Source organism: Herpailurus yagouaroundi, unplaced genomic scaffold, assembly GCF_014898765.1.
Source record: "Herpailurus yagouaroundi ecotype Mexico unplaced genomic scaffold, PumYag 28, whole genome shotgun sequence".
NCBI lineage: Eukaryota > Metazoa > Chordata > Mammalia > Carnivora > Felidae > Herpailurus > Herpailurus yagouaroundi.
In genome coordinates this window covers 74,277,773-74,296,897 of record NW_024412376.1, presented here as the reverse complement: position 1 = coordinate 74,296,897, position 19,125 = coordinate 74,277,773, and the positions used below count along the sequence as shown (strand labels likewise).

At 36.0% G+C, this 19,125-nt stretch overlaps 1 long non-coding RNA gene across 1 annotated transcript in view; it reads right to left on the bottom strand.

Annotated features, from left to right (window-relative positions):
• The window catches only part of LOC121030947 (uncharacterized), a 207,033-nt gene that overhangs the window by 1,699 nt on the left and 186,209 nt on the right, over positions 1–19,125 (bottom strand). The gene's annotated exons all lie outside the window — the stretch shown is intronic.

Genomic DNA, 19,125 nt, shown 5'->3' with positions numbered 1-19,125 from the left:
TGTTCTGAATTTAAATGAGTTAATTCCTGAATTTCAAATTACGTACTTTTACCTACATGTTTGTCATTATGATAAAAATGTATACGTTTTGTAACCTTTAGAATATGAGTCATAAGTAGGTAGGATGATGCTATCAGAATTCTATTTTTCATTCATCAACATTTATTCCATATTGCGGTTTCTTTTTCCTAAAGTTTTATTTTTTTTAATGTTTATTTATATATTTTTTTGAGAAGGGGGAGGGGCAGAGAGAGAAAGAGAGCGGCAGAGAGAGAATCTCAAGAAGGCTCTACACTCTGCATAGAGCCCAATGCGGGGCTCAAACTCATGAACCGTGAGGTTGAGACCTGAGTTGAAATCAAGAGTCAGATGCTTAACTGACTGAGCCACCCAGGCACTCCCCTAAAGTTTTATTTTCCAATTTCTCCTGTGGCTACAAATTTGTGGAAGTGTTTTCTGCCATTTCTTTTTCTCTCTTTCTTACTCTATTGACCTGTTTTTTAAATTTAATTCCAGAGTAATTAACATACACTGTTATATTCATTTCAGGTGTACCATATAGTGATTCAACAGTTCTATACATTACTCAGTGCTCATCAAGAGAAGTGCACTCCTTAATCCCCATCACCTATTTTAATTCATGGCCCTACCCACCTCCCCTCTGGCAACCACCAGTTTGTCCTCTATAGTTAAGAGTCTGTTTTTTGGTTTGTCCCCCTCTCTCTGTTTCTTTTGTTTGTTTTTTTCTTAAATTGCGCATATGAACAAAATCATGGTATTTGTCTTTCTCTGATAGGCTTATTTTACTTAGCATTGTACTCTTTAGATCCATTCATATTGTTGCAAATGGCAAGATTTCATTCTTTTTTATGTCTGAATAATATTCCATTATTTTTTAATGTTTTCTAAATTTTATTTTTGAGAAAGAGAGACACAGAGTGTTAGTGGGGGAAGGGCAGAGAGAGAGGGAGACACAGAATGTGAAGTGGGTTCCAGGCTCTGAACTGTCAGCACAGAGCCTGATGCGAGGCTCAAACCAACGAACCATGAGATCATGATTTGAGCTGAAGTCAGACATTTAACCATCTGAGCCACCCAGAGGCCCCTAATATTCCACTATATGTCTATATAATATTATATATAACATATACACACAAATATATACACATACAATTTTATATATATATATATATATATATATATATATTTGATATGTATATGTCATATCTTCTTTATTCATTTATCATGGACACTTAAGTTGCTTCCATAATTTGGCTATTATACATAATGCTGTAATAAACATAGAGGTAAATGTATCCCTTTGAATTAGTATGTTTGTCTTCTTTGAGTAAATATCCAGTAGAAAATTACCAGATTGTAAGGTAATTCTATTTTTAATTTTTTGAAGAATCTCCATACTATCTTCCACAGTAGGTGCACCAGTTTGCATTCCCACCAACAGTGCCTGAGGGTTCCTATTTCTTCACATCCTTGCCAATACTTGTTGTTTCTTGTGATTTTTAATTTAGCCACTCTGACAGGTGTGAGGTGATATTTTATTGTAGCTTTTATTTGTATTTCCCTGATGATGAGTTGAGCACCCTTTCATGTTTCTATTGGCTATCTGGATGTCTTTGAGAAATGTCCATTCATGTCTTCTGCCCTTTTTAATTAGATTGTTATTTTTTTCGTTTTGAGTTTTATCAGTTATTTATATATTTTGGATATTTTATATACAGATATATTTTGAATATATATATATTTATATATATTTGAATATATATATTTGAATATATTTGAATATATATATATATATATATATATATATAGGATATGTCATCTGCAAATATCTCTCCCATTCAGTAAGTTGTCTTTTAGCTTTGTTTGTTGTTTCCTTTGCTATGCAGAAGCTTTTTTATATAGTCTCAATAGTTTATGTTTGCTTTTGTTTCCCTATGTCTGTCCCACAAGAGACATATCTAAAAAGATGCTGTGTGGCAGATATCAAAGAAATTACTGCCTGTGCTCTCTTCTAGGAATTTTTGGTCTCAGTTCTCACATTTAGGTCCTTAATCCATTTTGATTTTATTTTTGTGTATGGTGTAAGAAAGTGGTCCAGTGGTCCAGTTGCCCAACACCATTTATTGAAGAGACTGTCTTTTTCCCATTGCATATCTTGCTTCCTTTGCCAAAGATTAATTGACCATGTAATTGTGAGTTTATTTCTGAGCTTTTTATTCTGTTCCATTGATCTATGTGTCTATTTTTGTGACAGTACCATACTGTTTTGATTATTTATTTACAGCTTTGTAATATAACTTGTAGTCTGGAATTGTAATACTTCCAGGTTCGTTTGTTCTTTTTCAAGATTGCTTTGACTATTCGGGGTCTTTTGTGATTCCATACAAAATTTAGGATTGCTTGTTTTAGTTCTGTGCAAAATGCTGTTAGTATTTTGATAGAAAGTGCATTAAATCTGTAGATTGCTTTGGGTAGTATAGACATTTTAACAATATTTGTTCTTCCAATCCATGAGCATGGACTGTTTTTCCGTTTCTTTGTGTTTTCTAATCTATCATTATTTTCGTCAGTCATCCTTCTCTTTAGTCCAATATTGTGTGATCTCAAGTTTTCTTAAAGTATTTTAAAAATTAAGTAGACAGTTATATACAGATAAGAAAAAGAAGGAAAAACAGAGATATATTATTACTATAATGTGGAAGTTGGGCTAATATAACATCAGCCTCATAATGACAATTTAGTTCATAAAATTTTTGAAGGATATAATTCCATGTAAACCAATTCAAACAAAATTTATTGAGAACAGATTATGGCCAAGGAAATTACTAGCTTCTGCAAAAAGACACACAAAAAATTTGAAAAAGACATTTATCTTGTCCTCTTAAGGTTCAAGATCCAAGACAGAAATGTATGAGACATGACTGAATTACAAGGCAAAGAAAAACTAAACAAGAAAAATACTAAGAAAGGGATTGAAGATAATGAAGGCATTAGTCTGTGAATATGTATGTGGTATGCTATGTTTACAAATAACAGATGCAGGCAGTAACATATAATGTTTTTCCAAAAGCCAAACAGAGAAGGAAAACATTTGCAGACTATCTTTAAGTAACTAAAATACTTTCCTTTATGCTTTTTTTCTACAATGAAATCTATAGTGAGGAAGTTAAGATAAGTACTCCAATGTGTACTGAGAAAGGAGGTGCTTCTACTAAACAGTCCTCCTACCCTCTGCCACCAATTCATAATCTTTTCTGGAAACACTTTCAACTACTATTGTTCCCCCAAATTACACAATTTCATATTTCCATGATTTTTGTATGCTGATTTATTTGCCTAGAATGTTCTTCCCATCTTCCTCCACAGTAATCTGCTTTCCTTTTTTGTTTTTACCCTGTCCAGCATCCATTCCTGTTTAAAAAGAAACTTGCATTTTCCTTTGGGAAAAATGCCTCCCTCTTTTCATCCATGTGGCTTGCTGTGGTTAATCTAGTCCTCCAAATATGCCCCACTCAAATGCTAAGTGTGAGTGTGTGCTCCAAGCTTTATATCCCTTTCCCCTGGTGAGTGGGTGAGAAATGGATATTCATTGAATTCTTATCAACAAGCATCAAGCCCAGGGATTTTGTTCAATGGATCAGAGAAAACAGTCTTCTCTCTGAGGTTGGTGATCAGCTAGAATGGGGGGCTGAGCTGCTGGTGTCCCTCTTATTCCACAGGAAAGAGCTGGCCTAAAAATTAAGCCAATAGAAAGAAAGAAAGAAAGAAAGAAAGAAAGAAAGAAAGAAAGAAAGAAAGAAAGAAAAAGAAAGAAGAAAAGAAAAAAAGGGAAAACTAAGGGAAAGAAGACAAATGTACGGGAAAGGACAGGTTCTTGATATATTATTTAGATGAGAGTGAGTTTTACCCTTGGATTTATCATTCGTGCAAGCCAACATGGTCCACTTCTTAACCAGGTTTGCTTTGAGTTTCTGCCACTTGTAACCAATTCATCGGTCTGTTCAGACTTTAAATCTCATCATGAGCACAGGGTTTACTCCTCAATTTAGTTTAGGAGCCTGTACCCATACAGAACCCTCAGGTAGCTTTATTCTTTTGCTTATCAAATAATTCTGCCATTATCACTGATGTAATTCTTTGTCTTGCCAGCTATGTTGTAAGCTCCATGAGGGTGGGGAAGTAGTCTTATTGGACTGTGTTTTCTTTATCCTAGAATACATCTTGGGAAATCTATAAATATTGATTGTGGGGTGCCTGGGTGTCTCAGTTAGTTGGGAGTCCCTTTGGCTCAGGTCATGATCTCACAGTCTGTGAGCTCATGCCCATATCAGGCTCTGCGCTGACAGCTCAGAGCCTGGAGCCTACTTCAGATTCTGTCTCCCTCTCTCTCTACCCCTCCCACACACACTCTGTCTCTCTCTCTCTCAAAATAAAACAAAATAAAATAAAATAAACATTAAAAATTTTTTTTAGGGGCGCCTGGGTGGCGCAGTCGGTTAAGTGTCCGACTTCAGCCAGGTCACGATCTCGCGGTCCGTGAGTTCGAGCCCCGCGTCAGGCTCTGGGCTGATGGCTCGGAGCCTGGAGCCTGTTTCCGATTCTGTGTCTCCCTCTCTCTCTGCCCCTCCCCCGTTCATGCTCTGTCTCTCTCTGTCCCAAAAATAAATAAAAAATGTTGAAAAAAAAATTAAAAAAAAAAAATAAAAAATTTTTTTAAAAAAATTTTTAAAAATATTGGTTGAGTAAATGAATAAAATGGAGTAATGGAAAGAGATATCAAAAATATTTTGGGTATGAGGTATTTAAGCAGAAATCCAACATGTGATCTTGAGAAGTATGTGGAGTTTTAGTAAGTTGGCGGGATGTGTAGTATAATAGCTAAGAAAGATAGTTAAGCCTGTAGAGTTCATTATCAGGGATAGTTTCATGGAGGCTATTGAGTAAGAAGTTAAAACTGGTCAGCTAGGGGACTCAGTTGGTTTAGTGTCCCAATGTGACTCAGCTCATGATCTCATGGTTTATGGGTTCAAACCCCATGTGGGGCTCGGCTCTGACAGCTCGGAGCTTGGAGCCTGCTTCAGATTCTATGTATCTCTCTCTCTGCCCCTTCCCCACTTGTGCTCTCTCTCTCTCTCTCTCTGCAAAATAAATAATTGTTAAAAAAAAAAAAAACTGGTCAGCTAAAAGAATATCAGCATTTAGAGAATACAAAGAAATAGTGTAATTTTTAAAAGACTACAAGTATTAATGAAAAAATCATGCATATAACAGTTTTGTAACTCCTCAACTTACAAAATTAAACTTTTATTTATAGTCACTTTGTAATTGATACTCAGATTGGGGGGGTGGGGTCTTGTGGCCACATGAACTCTTCTTTTCCCTTTTTGCTATTTCAATGACTCAGGATTGCTTTCCTTCATTCTTCCTTAATTTCTCATTTCTCCTGAAATAGTACTTAAGGGCCTCCAGTCCCAAGTTCATACCTGTCTGGGTTGATTTCTTCTGTGGCAGAATTTGTGATCAAACAAACAAGCAAAACAAAAAATCGACTCTCAGGCAATTTCTCTCTCCATTTTCATCCTCAGTGTCCTGACATTAATGAATGAGCATGTGCTCAACTGTTCATGAGCTACTCATATTTTCTTTCCTGTAAAACCCTCAATCATTTATTTTGCTTCTTTTTCTGATTGTTTATATTTGATATTCTAATCGATTTACAACATTCTTTAAGTTTGCAAGATACTAATCCTGATTGGATTTGAGTGTTGCAAATATCTTCTCTCAATTTGTGATTTGTAGATCAGCCCCCTCCTCTGACCACCACCACTGCTCTCTTTAGGTATCTTTTACTGAAGAGAAGTTCTTAAATTTCATAAAGTTGAATTTATCATTCTTTTATGGTTTATTATTTTTTGTGTCTTGTTTAAAAAGTCCTCTATTCTCATGGCGCCTGGGAGGCTCAGTCGGTTGGGCGACCGACTTCAGCTCAGGTCATGATCTCGCAGTCTGTGAGTTCGAGCCCCGCATTCGGCTCTGTGCTGACAGCTCAGAGCCTGGAGCCTGTTTCAGATTCTGTGTCTCCCTCTCTCTCTGACCCTCCCCTGTTCATGCTCTGTCTCTCTCTGTCTCAAAAATAAATAAACGTAAAAAAAATTTTTTAAAAAGTCCTCTCTTCTCAAGATCACAAAAATATTTTCCTCTGTTGTTTTTGTTTTTGTTTTTTTAAGTTATGTGGCTTAGTTTTTCATCTGGCATTGATCTATGTATAAGGTGTTGAGTACAGTCCATTTTTTCATAAAAATAAAGGCTATGTATGGCTAATCAACTCTTCCATCATTATTTAAATGTCTTCCTTTCTCCAGTATTTTACAATGCCAGTCCTAGTATTTATCATGTAGTAAGTTTCCTATCTAATTCTCTTTATATATTTGTTTTTCCAGGCACCAATATTCTATTCCTTTGTTACTGGAGCTTTATAAAAATTTTTGATATTCACTAAGGCAGCTTCCATCCCACACAAACTTATTCTCCAGCAGCACCTTGTCTATTATTCTTCCTCTATTTTTCCATGAAGGACTTGACTTGCCAATTCTATAAACAAATATAGAAATAATTAAATAAACCTACTGAGGTTGTTATACTTATTGCACTTATGCTGTAACTTAGGAAGGACCTGATAATTGCAACACTGTGACTGACAGTTTAAGAACATGGAATCTCTACTCATTCACTTAGATGTCATGACTTTCAATAAGCTTTTATGACTTTTTCCAAAAGGTTTCCAGGAGCACCTGGGTGGCTCAGTTGGTTAAGTGTCCAATTCTTGATTTCGGCTCAGGTCATGATCTCAAGGTCAATCATGAGATTTGAGCCCTCTTCAGGCTCTGTGCTCACAGCATGGGGGATCCTTAAGATTCTCTCTCTCTCTCTCTCTCTCTCTCTCTGCCCCCTCCCTGATCATGTGCGTGAATGCTATCTCTCTCAAAATAAATAAATAGACCTTTTTTGTAAAGGCTTCCGTATTTTATTAGATTTTTTCTTAAGTATTCTATTCTTTTTGGTGTCATTATCAATAGTATTTTAATATTTTATAATCCCTTGTGGTTTCTTCATTAAGATGGCTTTTTGTATATTGCTTTGTATATAGCTTTTTAATTGATATTCTTTGAGTTTTTAATATAGACAGTTTTGTTTTTGCCTGTACAGTTTTTAAATCTTTTTTTTTTTTGCCTTCTTAAACTTAGACATTTATTAAAATACTGAATTGAAGGGCCAATGGCAGTCATACTTGTCTTGTTGCCCTATTAAGAGGAAAATATTCCATCTTTGTAATTGATCTTTCTGCTTGTTACAGATTTTCTTTTGTAGATCCTATGTCTGAGGGTCAGGACATTTCCTTGTGTTGCTTGTTGCTAAGTTTCTTTTTTTAATAATAGATGTTTGGGGTGCCTAGGTGGCTCACTCAAGCATTTGACTTGATTTTGGCTCAGGTCATGATCTCATGATCATGAGATTGAGCCCTGGATAAAGCCCCATGTTGGGCTCATACTGGGTGTGAAGCCTGCTTAAGATTCTCTCCCTCTCTCCTGCTCTGTCCCTTCCCCACTCTCTTTCTCTCTCTCAAAAAAAAAAAAAAAAAAAAGTCCAAAAAACAAAAAACAAAAAAAACTGTTTAATCATAGATGTTCAGTTTTATCAAACCACTGATCTTCATTGAGAAAATGAGATTTTTCTTATTTTAAACTGTTGTCATGGTGCATTATGTTAGGAAACTTTTCTGTTGTTAAACTACATTTGTATTCCTAGGGTAACTCCACCTTGTTATGGTGTATTGTATTTTTTATACAATGCTTGACTCTGGATTTTCATTTGGAATTTGTTTCATTTCCAAGTGACTATAGTCTCTAATTTTTCTTGTTTGTAACCCTTGTAGTATCAGGGTTAGGCTAAATTTATAAAAAGATTAAGGGGTGTTTCCATGATTTCTTTAATCTGTAATATTTGGTGTGAAAATAATTGTATTTGATTATTGATTATTTGGTAGATTTTATTGGTGAATTCATCTGGATTTGTGTGTTTTTTTATGGGAATGTTTTTACTATTGATGATTGTAATCAGCGGTTATTGGATTACACAGGTTTTCTATTTCTTCTTAAGTGAGTTTTGATAAATTATATTTTTTCTAGAAATTTAATGATTTTATTTTACATTTTATTTTCACAAAGCTATTCTAATCATCATCATCATCTCAGATTATACGTAATAAAATAATACAATGCTTATACAACATTTACTAAATACTGTGTTGTTGTTTACCATATATTTCCTGTTTAATCCAGATGCCATTCATTGAGATAAATCTTATTATTGTCCCTTCTTGCTACTGGCAATGAAACTGAAAAAATTAGTTAACTTGACTATGATCACACATGAATAAGTTGTGGAGCTTGTAAATAAACATACTCAAGGGGCGCCTGGGTGGCGCAGTCGGTTAAGCGTCCGACTTCAGCCAGGTCACGATCTCGCGGTCTGTGAGTTCGAGCCCCGCGTCAGGCTCTGGGCTGATGGTTCGGAGCCTGGAGCCTGTTTCCGATTCTGTGTCTCCCTCTCTCTCTGCCCCTCCCCCGTTCATGCTCTGTCTATCTCTGTCCCAAAAATAAATAAAAAAAAAATAAATAAAAATAAACATACTCAATCTGGTTATGAAATTTGGATTTGTAACCATATAAACTACATTGGCTTTTACTCTCTACATCCACAGATACGGTCATGTCCTCTTTTCCTTTCCTAACATAATTTATTTGTACATTTATCCTTTATGTCTTGATCAATCTTACCGGAAATTTGTCCATATTATTAGTTTTTTTTAGCGTCTATATTTGCTTTTCTGCATCCTTTTCATTGCATATTAGCTTCAATTAATCTGCTTCACTTGTTTTATCTTTATAATTTCTTTCTTCCTCTCCCAATTGATATAGATTTTACATTTTTAATTCAGGAGTTCTACAGTGGAAGGGGATGAAGAGTCCATCTAATTTCAAAAATACAAGCTCACTATAGATATGGAAAGTCCAATTGGTCTTAATTTTGCTCTACTCCACGGTTTCTTAATCCTGGCACTGTTGACATTTTGTCTCAGATAATTGTTGAAGAATGTCTCTGCAGTGCAGGATGTTCAGCAACGTTTCTAGTCTCTGCTCACTAGATGCCACCCCCCAAGTTGTGACAGTGTCTCCAAACATTGCCAAATGTGAAGATGGAGGGGTGCAGCAAAATTGCCCTTAGTTGAGAATTGCTGCACAGAAAAAAATATAAAAATTACCGATTTTGTAAATTAGAGTGGAATATCTACTCAATGTGAACATGTAGAATCGTCCCTAAATACAAGATCTTTTGGTTTAAAGTAACAATTCTCAACTAGGCATTTCAGAGAAAAATAAGGAATGGTTGTATCAAATAAAGAGTGAGTGCTTGGGGCGCCTGGGTGGCACAGTCAGTTGGGCGTCCGACTTCGGCCAGGTCACGATCTCGCCTTCCGTGAGTTCGAGCCCCGCGTCAGGCTCTGGGCTGATGGCTCAGAGCCTGGAGCCTGTTTCCGATTCTGTGTCTCCCTCTCTCTCTGCCCCTCTCCCGTTCATGCTCTGTCTCTCTCTGTCCCCAAAATAAATAAACGTTGAAAAAAAAAAAAAAAGAGTGAGTGCTTATTTTAAACAAAAAGTACCAAAAATATTTTAAATGACTTCTAAATTTAAAAAGTTGCTGATGTTGTCATTAAACTTTATACCTAAATGTTTTAAGGCTGGTCTAGAAAACAGGAAATAAGATATAGCAAGGTAGTTACACCTTTTTTTTTTTCCTGGTATACTTCTGTCACTACAAAAACTATAGTAGTTCATGGGATTTTTGTATACAAATAGTTAAATATTCTTCTTTCCATTTTAGAGTACTCTAATACTGGCACAGAAAGGTGATTTTGAGAATATGCATCATGCATTTGTCAACCACACAGAACAATAAAGTGGAAAAGATATTCAGCAACTTGGTTCTGAAAACTGTTCCATTAATTTCACAGGTTGAGCAGGAAAGAAACTAGTGCACTCCAGCAAAGGGAGCTGCTAAAGAAAATATAGTTTATTGGATTGCATACTCTCCTCTGAATCACAATTTTAGTTCCCATATACAATGCTAGGACATACGTCCTAGTGTTTCATGGCCCATTCTTTTTTTCTAATAAATACAAGACTAAAGTCTTGCCTCCCTAAAAAACATTGGATGATTTTATGGCATTTTTCTCAACTCTGAGTGTTTTACACCTTAGTAAATGTTACCTTCACTTTAAGAAGGCCATGAAATAACAGTAACATGCACTAGCAAGAAGAGGTTCAGTATAAATAATGGCTACTGTGAATCATGGTAAATTCCTTAGACAAATGCAGTGATTTACTCTGAAAAACTGTTAACTGGATATGAGCTAATAAATTGGCTACTTCCCATTGGCTTTGAGAGATGAAGGGCTAAAAATGGTGTCTAAATGACATATTCTTCATAAATGAATTGTTGGTATTTCTGAAACCCTTAAAATGCTTAAAGAAAATACTTCTCTTACAAAACTTACACATTTCTCTAAAATCTTAGACTCAAACCAATTTGGAAGAATTTATACACACAAACACACACACACAAGATGCCATCTTACAAAGGAACTAAAGTCCTTTATTGAGCAGTAGAAATTATATTAGAACATACGTTCTTATGTTCTCACTACTTGTCTACCTCACCATGTCTTTCTTTGCAGTATTCATTCGCTTAGCAAAAGTTTTGCAGAAATACAAGAAAAGTATACATTTCATTATCATTTCTCTCCATGTTATCTCACATTCCTTTTTAGCATTGACTGAAATTAGAATATAGTTTATCATATTATATGCCCAGATTTGTAAAGGCAAACCGAAAATATATTCAGTATAAGCCACACGTTTACTACAATTAAGAAGTAATTAATGAATAGCCCACAGTTTTCTAAAAGATTGAGCCCCCTAAATCTGTTTAAAAATTTGACAACTTCTCACATGTAAGGGTTTTTTTTTCAACCAGCTTTTAAGTTCACTAATATATATCTCCAATGTACCTTCTGAATCTTCCCTCTTAATGTTCACTTGAGACATCCTCGTAAAAGCAAAGAGCTCTCTACTTCTGGTATAGTCCCCTTGCCTTTGTTTTAGCCATTTCTGCCAACTGAGATGTATTTTCCCTATGTCTGCATTTCTAACTTCTACTCATCATTCAAGGCTAAACTCAAATACTATCTCAGTCTTAATGCTTTTCCTAATCCTTCTACATAGAAAAAAATCCCTTTGCTCATCTGAACTCTGATAATACTTTATATGCCATCTCATTTTGCATAGTTATTTACAGATGTTTTTCCTCACTTGCAAGATTGTGAAGTGTTGAAGGATAGGGGCTATGTTTAATTAAATTTTCTATCATCTGAAGGGCTACTGGTAAGTCTATAATAAATACTCAGTTTTGATGGAATAAGAACAGAGAGACAGATACATAAACAGTTTACCTTAATGATAACGTGACCCAAAACAAAACTCCAAGAGAGATGCAAAAGAGCTACTAACCCCACAGTTTATTGCAACAGGAATTTTTTAGATTCTGAGCAGCAATAATTCCACATTCAGTAATTTGCAAGACATGTGAATTTGCAGTCATAGCCGTTGACTGAAGCTCACAAACAAAATTATGAGTTTTGCGGTTAGGAGATACTCTTTTTTTATTTTTTTCCCAACAGTGAGTGCACTCTCACCAGCTGTTCCGCCTGATCCTGCCACCATTTCTGCCAAAAACAACATCTTCCACTAGTCCTCTGCCTCTCAGCTGCGCCATTCCAAAACAATGTTTGCTCCTCATTAAAAATCTGCAAAACCAACTGAGAGTCAACCCACCACACAGTCAGCCCAAACCAAACTGGGGAGGAGAGACAGGAAATCTGATCTGGGTTCCTCACACCACTGAGAGGGTATGCTACTATATTCCACACAAGCTGCTAGCAATGGAGAAGCCCTGCGGGGAGCCCTTTGGGGAGGCCCCGATGGCAATCGAACCCTGTGGTTGTGAGGGCACGTGCTGCTGTTACAAGGTCGCTGCAAAGCAAATAAACCACAAAATTAATCAGTTGCAGCTTGTGGAGACCATGCTACTGGAGAGGCACTTGTGCCACCTCGCCCATGTAAATTGGACCCATGGTTCTGGTCCATCTCCAAGAAATAAGAAAGATTTTTATAACCAGATGGGGCTCTAAACAAAGAAACTGGCCATGGATGCTGGGTTATTGGCCTTCATGGTGGTCTGCTGTGACATGGAAAGACCCAGGACATGAAGTTAAAGCAATTCAGATTGTCTGAGAAGCGAAGATGTTTTCATATTATTAGAACCCTGGGCAAACTCACCAAATTTTGTGATTCTGTATCTCTTCCACCTATACCCTGGGGATCTGGTTATTACTGAGGCCCTTGCACACTCTGAGCTAGCTGCTATTGAAAAAGAGAGGTATCAGCAACTTCAAGGTGCCTTGTGATTCTAAAACTTCTCTGCCTAAAGGATACATTTCCCTAACAATATATATTTCTTTAACCATATCATTCACCATATGATTCACCATATGATATGTCTCGTCACCATATCATTCGGGCAACGCTCAGAAATTACCAGGCCCTTCAAGGTTCAAACACTGCAGGTGTAATTACTTCTTGGCATGAACACGATGGATCTGACCTTCTTCATTAAAAATACAAGAGAATAAATCAGACATTTTTTTTTCTACAAAATCTTTTGACTATAGGAAATTTACACACATTTGCAAAAACCTTCCCTGCGGTAAAATGGCAAAGATGAGAAATTCAACTGCAGACGTTTATTTTTTGAGATTAGGAGTTACACTGATGGAAACAAAAGCCTGACTAAGGCTGAGAAAAAATGAAATCTTTTGTTATAACAGCCATCTAAACGTTTGTATTATATGTCAGATTGGAAATGTATCTTGGCCTCATACACCTGAGTCTGGTTCATGCACAAGGTTCTCAGGGACAATTAAGAGCCATCCAAAGGATGCTCAGACCGTTAAGCGTCAGGATCATTTTATCTGGCTGATCAACAGGCTCTACATGTGCCATTAACCAGCAGGGTAAGAATAAAATGGGAAATAAGGTCACACTATACATGTCTGGTCATTCTGGACCGTTAGCTCCCAGGACACGCTCAGGACTGCTAAACTGTCATTTTAGGACAACACCTTCCTTCTGCACTATAATGAGTCTGGAAAGAACACTACTTACCAGAGTAAAAAGTAAGAAAATAGAAGTTTTAGGTTTCAAATGAATATATCTCCAGAAATACAGAAGAGAAACAGGGCAAATATAAGTGGAAGGAAATATAACTCACATATGACATATTCTCGCAGGAGCTGAAAGTAATATCATCTGATGGTAACTTTATTTTAAGAACATGCAGAGCATGGAAAGCTTTAATATACATAAAAATAAGTTGAAACCAGCAGGTATCTAACCATTTGATTAAAAATACTGAAAATGGAGACTTAAGGAAGCTAAAAGGGTTTTATTCATTTGTATACCTTACCTATTTATAATTTTAAAAACATATCTTCAGATGGTAATTTCTGAGATGAGTAACTTGCAAATACTATTAGCTTATTTCTGTGGCTATATGTCTATAGTATTATTAAATGATATTTACTATATAAGTAATATTTTTAAAATATAAGTAAAATGTGTATTTTTCCTTCATAATATAGCTACAACTGTAGACGATTATGATTGCCCTTCATGAGACTTGTCTTTTACCTTTGAATACTACACACATACATGCACAATATAAAATACATATGAACAGAATTATTTAAATTACACAATATTAATTGTCGTATTAGAGAAAATAATTTGAATTTGAATTACTTATACTTGTGTTAAAGTATGAATTTTATATACAGCATATATTAACATTTTTAAGTAAAATATTGTCACATATGTTATATAATAACTTATATAACAATCATAACCATCAATGTACTTATGCTATCCTGACAAAATAGAACAATGCAAATATTCCCTAGTAATCATGCTAACTTGGTTAAAAAGAACTGTTCTCAGATGTTGTTTTTAGAGAAATCGCAAGGTTTTTCCACCAATGACCAACTGTTTTAACAAGATTTAGAAAAACTTTCAAGTGTTTTCTTTCACAAAGAGATTCTGTATTCTAGAAGATAAACTAAATAATAACATAGTCATTAATATGAAGAATTAATATTTTGGTTCAGTATTTTGCAACAATGCAAAATGAAACACTATTTTGTAATGAAGGGAAAATAAAAAAAAACAACATTAGGAGTACAATCTGTATTTACAATGATATTATAGTCATGTCACTGTTAAACATGATAACATAATTTTAAATTCAATGGAGTTAAATTTTCTTATTAATTAAAAAGGCCTTAAGAATCTTTTAAAACCAATGAGAAAAAAGGGAGTCACTGCCTCTCTCAAATGAAAATGAATTATGTAAACATAGATTACATAGTGTGGGGGGAAATATAGGAAGGCCATCTCTGCCTTTTCTCAGCTTGCCGGGTCTGCATCTTCTCTATCATCAGCTATATACACAAAGCACCTTACAAATCATAATAAGATAACAGAAAAAATGTCATTTATAATTCATAGTTAGGTGTTTCACTTTTTATCTGATATCAACCTTTCTCAGACATATATATGTATACACATGCATATATACAGGCATATACACTGCAAATATATATTATGTGTATACATAACATGTGACAGAAAGCTAGTTGTATTTCACCAAGCTAATATTAATGCACATTGCTATATGTGTACATATGCACATTGTACATTGTGCATATTCCCAATATGCGTGTGTGTGTATGTGTCAGTGCGCGTGTGTGTGTGTGCATGCCTGTGGGGAGAGTAGCAGGTGAGAGCATAGCTTTTGATTTGATCTGAATAGTGAAAGGCTTTTGTTGGAAAATTTTTGCATGTAAAATCACACCTAGCATCTTAGTCTGATGCTAGGTGTCATGAATAACAAAAATAAGATTTTTGGCTAGCTGTTTAAATCCTATATTCATATACACATGCACACACACATACATACATACACACGCATTTGCTAATTTAAGGAAGAAAGAAGTTAAAATGAGTCTGAACTAGTTCCACCATCTGCAAGTCACTAGTGAGGAACAGAATGTTTTCATCAGTCATTATGGGTCAGATCTCAATGATTAAAAACCCCAGAGCTTCTCAAGGGTATAATTTCCTGGTTCTCCACCTGCACACTTCCCAGTAGACCTCATCACCCTTGACTCTAACCAAATTCTGGAAAGGCAAGTTAATTCCAATTGAGAAGTAGAGTTCAACAACACAAACAATACAATACAAAAAGGAAATTAGTTATGTTGATAACCATATAAAATTAGTACAAGGTTTTGATAAAAATATTAGCAGGGAATGTTTTCTTGACTTTGTCTTATATCATCTATTATTACCTGATGGCAAAAAAATTAATGTTACAGTAAAAGAAATAGAAATGTGTTCTTGAGGTTTTACATCAAATATCATCAGTAGACCAATGGCCACATTCCAGTGGCCTGAAATCTCAGTTTGACTTTTGAATACTTTGGAGTCCATAAACCCCCAAATGATTTGGACAAATCACACATCCCTAGTTATTTAAACCCTTGTGCATTTCAAAGGAGGTTTAATCTATATGATCTGATTCACTTACACTTTACTTATCAAAATGGTGTCCGTAGAAGCCATTTGATATTACAAAAGACTTCTTTATAAAAATACTTGAATCTGTACTTTTCGGAAAGAATGCCATTTCAAGATTAAGCAGCTCCCCTACGTCTCTAAATTTTTACAGTTAGTTAAAAATTAGAATCTTTCTAGTTTCTAAAGGTACTGAGTTTTCATTGAAGCATTCTATCTTTCTCAATCACAGCCGATCCCAGAGCTTTCTTCCTCAGTGCTTGCAATTCCAAGATGCCTCCATAATTACAAACAGTTCACTGCAGTTGTTCTGAGATAAAACAGCCCTCTCTGATTAAGGAACTTACAAAACAATGGGTTGAAACAATCTTCTTGGGCTTGATTTCCTCTTCAGTAAATGGTGCTAACATTAGAAATAAATGGAATAAAATGTAGTCATGCTGGAAATTTTCAAGACAAATATGGAAAAAGAAGTACAACTTTTGCTGAAAACCAGTCCAGAAACAGACACCAGCAATGGATTTCTATTCAAGATTCTATTGTAGGGCTTTATTTTGTTGGCATTGTTTAATTAGAATTTGGTATTATTGTCTATTGTATGTACATTCATAACATGAAATGACAAACATAAATCTGTAGTTTTTTTATATATTTAAATATTTTTTAATGTTTATTTATTTTTGAGAAAGACGGAGACAGAGCATGAACGGGGGAAGGGCAGAGAAAGAGGGAGACACAGAATGTGAACCAGTGTCCAGGCTCTGAGATTGTCAGCACAGAGCCCCACTCGGGGCTTGAGTTCACAGACCATGAGATCATGACCTGGGCCGAAGTTGGACGACCAACCGACTGAGCCACCCAGGCGCCCCTGTAGTTTTTTTTGAAAAACTTAATTTAGAACAGGATCTGGGCTCCTGGGTGGCTCAATCCTTTGAGCATCTGACTTCGGCTCAGGTCATGATCTCACCTTGGTGAATTCAAGCCCCATATCAGGTGATGCAGAGCCCGCTTGAGATTCTCTCTCTCTCTCTCTCTCTCTGCACCTTCCCCACTAGCACTCACTCTCTCAAAGTAAATAAATAACCTTAAAAAATAAGAAAAAAATGAAGTTTTTTAAAAAAGGAACAGGATCTGATTGCAAAATAATATTTATTTTATTTAAAAAAATTTTTAATTATTTATTTTTGAGAGAGAGAGACAGAGCACAAGTGGGGCAAAGGTCAGGGAGAGAGGGAGACACAGAATCTGAAGCAGGCTCCAGGCTCTGAGCTATCAGCACAGAGCCTGATGCGGTGCTTGAACTCTGGTACAACGAGATCATGACCTGAGCTAAAGTCGATCGCATAACTGACTGAGCCACCCAGGCGCCCCCAAAATAATATTTATTTGATGATCATTTGGGAGTGCTGCTTTTTACACAAATGAAGTTATATAATATTCTGGAATAAATAAGTCATTGTAGGGAGCATTTGTGGCATAAAACGAATGGAATTGAGAAGAGAAATATTCTGGAGTTTTTGTTACAATTAGACAAGATTCTAAATCTTGGCTAGTTTTTTTTCTTTTGAGGTGTTCAGCAGGTACCTCCAGGATTGCATAATCCCAGAACACCTCATTTTCATCTTTTCCGGTTTTGATCCACCATACAGTCATCAGAGCTCTCTTCATGTTGACGTGACTCGTTTCGTCCTTCAGGCTTCTTGATTTTTTCCCTTTGTTTCTTCCAAAATATCTTTGTATTTCTCTTATTCCTCTGTGGTCTAGACATTCTCTTTTCCTGGATTAAATAAATATCCTCTTAATTCTCTCCCTGCCATCCAATTCTCTCTTTCAAATTACTCGGCCTGCCAACACCAGGTTCACCTCCTAACACCGTCTTCCTTATGCTACCACAACTCTCTCTTGGCTGCAATATCAGGCCCAAAATCTTTTGACTGATTTTTCAGTCTGCATCTTCCGACTCCAATGGACTCAGTCTCTTTCTGCCTTTTGCATTTAAGGAGGATTCTTCTGACAGTGGAACCCATCCTGACCATTCCTTATACCTATTTCTGTTTGTTTGAGAATCCTTCTCCTCTTCTTCCACACATTTGTATCTTAAATATTTGTTAAGGTCATAATATCAAGTTATACTCTCTCCAGAAATTGTTTTTGTCTATTCTTTTTTAAAAAAAAATTTTTAAATGTTTATTTATTTCTGAGACAGAGAGAGACAGAGCATGAGTGGGGGAGGAGCAGAGAGAGAGGGAGACACAGAATCTGAAGCAGGCTCCAGGCTCTGAGCTGTCAGCACAGAGCCCCACGCAGGGCTCGAACTCACAAACCGTGAGATCATGACCTGAGCCGAAGTCGGTCGCTCAACCGACTGAGCCACCCAGGAGCCCCTGTTTTTGTCTATTCTGACAGCACTGATCATTCCCTTATAGGAGTTATGATGGTACATAGCATAAGTACCTAAGAATTCAACATTTCACTTTGTGTTATTATTTCATCCACAAATACCAAGCTGATTACATACCTGTTGACATCTGAGACAATCTATATATATGTTGTCCATTAAAGCTCTAAGCAGGTTAATACACAAGCAAAAAGGCTTTATTATAGAATTAATTGATTAGTAATTAAAATGTTGCAGAATTTTAGAAATAAGTTTATAAATGCTAGCTCTTAAATTTCACACGTGTGAACTAAAATCAGTAAACTACCCTCTACAGGTCCTTTACTCAGTCTTATTAAGTCCCTCTCATCTACCCACGACTGTTTTCTATTTCTTTTTAAGTTTTTCTTTATTTTATTTCTTTATTTATTTTGAGACAGAGACACAGAGACAGAGAGACAGAGAGACAGAGAGTGAGTGTAAGTGGGGAAGGGGCAGAGAGAGAGAAAAATCCCAAGCAGGCTCTGCACTGTCAAAGCAGAGCCCGATGCAGGGTTCAACCCCACGAACCGTGAGATCATCATCTGAGCGGAAGTCGGACACACAGGCACCCCTGAAACATTTTTAATCTTGTTATCTGAAAAGAGCGATAGAGTGGGTATAGTGGAAAATTTTTGCAGAACATTTTTATAATTAGCCTATGTTTTATTATTTGTGTACTTACATCAACTGCCTCAATTCTCCACTCTAACCTACATCCGTACTCTTTGCTCCGTGGCTTTTCAGATTCTCCCCCTGATGGACAGAATATATTTTCCTGCCTCTTGGCTTCAGGTTGGGCTTCGAGACTTGCTTGCTTTGGCCAATGGAATAAAACAGAGTTGAACACATGCCAGCTGTGCAAGCAGGCCTCGAGAGTCT